General features: G+C 37.0%; 1 non-coding gene across 1 annotated transcript; it reads right to left on the reverse strand.

Moving 5' to 3' along the window:
- Positions 1–3011: 3011 nt before the first annotated feature.
- On the reverse strand, positions 3012–3175 carry LOC123388405. Its single transcript, XR_006602953.1, has one exon. It is a non-coding gene; the product is annotated as a U1 spliceosomal RNA (small nuclear RNA).
- Between the last annotated feature and the right edge of the window lie 753 nt (positions 3176–3928).

A 3928-nucleotide genomic window follows, 5' to 3' on the forward strand; every position in this document is an offset into this window, starting at 1 on the left:
TTCCTGGTGACTAGAATATGGACTCTCTACGTCTCTTTAACACAGTGTCTGACACATAGAAAATAATCAATAAGCACAGTGTAATGAGTGGAAATAGGCCTCTATAGGCAAGCATACTGGAATAAAGTGGTGGTCAGCTCATCAAGATCATGTGCTAACTCATCCAACTTTTCAGGAAGTTGAACAAATCCACATGGGGAACAACTCACAAATAATCAAAATACTCATGCTTAAACTGATGTTTATGCAAGTTACCATCTAAGGGAAAACTTTGGCTAAATAATTTACTTACGAGAGATTTTCTTACTCCCAGTAGGATTTCCTAGCAACAAACAAAAGTCTTTTGCCCTTCATTTGTGTGAGAAAGTACGCATATTGTATTTGCAGGAGCGGGAGAAGATGGGGGCAGCGGAGAGGACATCCAACCGCCTCTGTGGCTTATCCCCTCTAAAGGCAGCTGTTTTCTCCATCAGCGGCTGGTGGCAGCCTTCTCCATATCCATTTGCCGTGGAAGGGCGAGCAGCTGGAATGTCAAACCCAGACTTAGACTGAGAAAATAAACTCCCATCCAAGGACAGATGTGAGGTTTCTAGTCCTTAACTGCCCTGGAAACATTTCACCCTGTGTTTGCCTTGTGTCCAGAAGTGTGGCAGAATGTATATGTCAAATTGTTGCTTGTTGTGGGCATTTTCCCCCTGCTCTTTCCCACTGAGGAAGTCTAGCAGGTCAAAAAGAGCAGGCTATGTGTAAATTCAGGGTTATTCTATAAAGTCATAGGGGTAATTCATAAAAAGAATGATTTTATTTATACTGTAGGTAAGAGTCAGGTTTCTCATTGTTGGAAATTAAAATTACAAAAGGGAGTAAGGATGGAATGAGTCCGGTGGTATTGGATTGAAACTGGAGGTATCAATATGAACTCATAGTTTTACACATAGAAATAGAACATATACGTTTACAGATGTAAATGTACATATAATTTTTTCTAGATATGTCTGATGAGAGATCCTAGCAGCAAAAGAAATAAAAAACACAAACATACACACACACCTCTAATGCTCATATTTTGGTTTCTAAATATCATTTTTCACTGAAAGGAACAGGGTCCTTGAAGAAATGTTTGCTTCCAGGCTTGTTACATGGAAAGAGCAACATTGTGTCAAAATAGAACAAGTGCTCAAAATCTGCTAATGTCAGGATGGACCTAGGATCTAGGTTACAGGGGCTCCCACTGGCCAAACATGAGACAACTGGGGGGTTGTCATATACTAAAAAGAGAGTGAGAGACCAAGAACAGAGAAGGGAGAGAGGAAAAAATTAAAGTAAATGTGGCAAAATTTTAACATTTGGGAAATTTGCTTGAAGGGTATATGGGGATTTTTGGTATTATTTTTGAAATTTTTTCTATAAGCCTGTAATTATTTCAAAAGAAAAAGTTAAAATTAAATACATGCAAAATCAGCTTTAGGGGGAGATAAATAAAAAAAGATCAGCATAATACTGATAATTGTTGAAGTTTACTATCAGTTACTGGGAAGTCATTGTACTATTTTATCTAACATCTATGACTGAATCCTTTCTGTAATAAAAAAGTGAAAAAAGAAATAAAAGAGCACCTATGTGATTTTATATGTTTATAAAAAATAAAAAATTAATAAAAGAAAGTGAAACATCAAAAAAAAAAAAAAAAAAAGAATACACCTCCTATTTCTAGCCTCAGGAGACTATGAAATCCAGACCCATGGCAGTAGCATCAGCCTGCATTCCCTTCTCTGGCCTTGAGTCTTCCTATCCACTATAGTCCACCCTACTCACTACCAACCAGAGGAGTTGTCTTTCTGAAATATATCTTTTAAATATTTTATCTATGCTCTAGCTCAAAAATCTTTTACTTATTTCCCATGCCAAAAGAAAACTCTGAGCTTTCATTTCTAAGGTCTCAAGGTCCTTTATAATTAGGTCTTGACCTACTTTTGCAACGTCATCTTCCAAATTGCTGACTTGAATATTCTTCATTAAACACTGTTTTCTTTGTCCTGCCTAAGAGCTCTTTGGATATCCTGACATATATGTTTGGCAGGTCTGAAAATGTGCCCATAATCCTCTTTCTTTGTTTTATTTTAAAACTTTACTATCCATTGGGATGACTGATGGGGATGACAGGGTTAGAGGTTGTTTCAAAAGGATGGGCTATACCATTCTCTGTGAGAATTAGCTATTTCTTTTGTGGGATTCTACCCTGGAAATGGGCTCTTTCAGGCTACTGGAGTTTCAGGTGAGAGGTGGTCTGGGTTTGCTGAAAGCTGTTTTTATTTTCTCATCACCACTTTTTTAAGAATTGAAGTCATGTCTTCCTCTACACTGAGTCTGCAGAGAGGTTTCGCTAACTCCAAAACATCCTATCTACTCTTCCCCTATTTCCTTCATCTTCACTCAACATTTGTCTGGTACTCCCAACTCTCTTCCAAGACTCTTTGACATACTATTTCACTGGTTAGATTGGACATGGTTAGCTTGTAAAATCTGGCAGGGCACCCTCTGTCTTCCCATTATCTGACATCCTGTGATACATTCTTTCCACCTTTTGCAATGATCTAAATGAAAGAGGTTCATGATTGACACAAAAAATACTATGAAAGTGATTTTCACACTTCTCAGAGCAAATTCTTGTAAAAACAGGTGTCCAGATACTGACAATCTTTGGAAACCATATCATTTATACATAAATGTTCCAATCACATTGACCTACTTCAAGAAAATGTGGAGACTATGAAAAAAATTATATAAAGGGACACAGAAAGAACCCTAAACGGAAGCTCACTTATATAACTCTCTTCACATTTTTTACAACTTCTAAATCCTTGAACATCATGCTCTTTTCAGGTCTCAACATTTTCTTTCTACGCTAATTCCAAGTACTTCTATATTTCAATTACAATCGAACCACTTTCAACGGATGTAGATTCTATAATTAGGTTTTATTCTTTTATCATTTGTTTTACATTTTTTACTAGAAGAGAGTGTGAACACAGTCCCCCACTACCACAAATTATGCAGTTGAGTTTCCCACATTTGGAGATATTGCAGTGGTCTGCACATCCTCAGTGCAATGGACAAGCCGCACCCTGGGAAAACCACCTGCTTGATCATGGTGTCTCCATTGCCATGTAAGTATTATAACTAGGTTTTAGTAGTCCTAACCTCCTTCACCTCCCACTTCATGGTATGTTTTATAGGTAAGCATACCCAACTGCCAACTGGCCAATTCCTTTACAAACTTAGCCTATCACCCCCTAGTGCTGTCATCTTTTAACAGCTTCCTAGAAGTCTTCTAAACTCTAACAATCATTTGTTTGGGATTCTTAGGAAGCACTTATTAGATCATAAGAATAGGTTGCTTTTCTTAGTCCATTTTGGTCTCTGATGTACATCATGAAGGCTCTAATAATAATAACCTGCACTCATATATACTTCCCACATGCATGACCGTATTCTAAATGCTTTACCTGAATTAATGCATTGAAGTCCATTTTAATTTTTCAGTCTTTCATCTGACTAGCCTCTGAGATAAACCTCCTCAGAAATACTCTGGGAAGTTCTACAACACTCATCTGCCAGAAATTTTAGCACAAGCTAGAATTGGAAATATAAATGAGCCAAGTCCGTGGTTTGGTATGGCAGCCGTTGGCGATTAAAAAAAGAAAAAAAAATTAAAGAAATGCTATTTCTATTATAAAAACAATATTTTCTAAAGTTCCAAAGAGAAAAACAATTATGACACTCCCAATATATTTTGGTGGTTGGAAAGTAGAAAATGGCTTTTAAAAAATGGGCAAAATACATCTTGCAACCATATTACCAGTGGCTTTAAATGGAAAGAATGACAGGCCAACCTGGGTACAAGGCTAGCATTTCATCTCAAAACCTT

The sequence above is a fragment of the Mustela putorius genome, unplaced genomic scaffold, assembly GCF_011764305.1.
Source record: "Mustela putorius furo isolate JIRA1106 unplaced genomic scaffold, ASM1176430v1.1 tig00003898_pilon_pilon_pilon, whole genome shotgun sequence".
Classification (NCBI taxonomy): domain Eukaryota; kingdom Metazoa; phylum Chordata; class Mammalia; order Carnivora; family Mustelidae; genus Mustela; species Mustela putorius.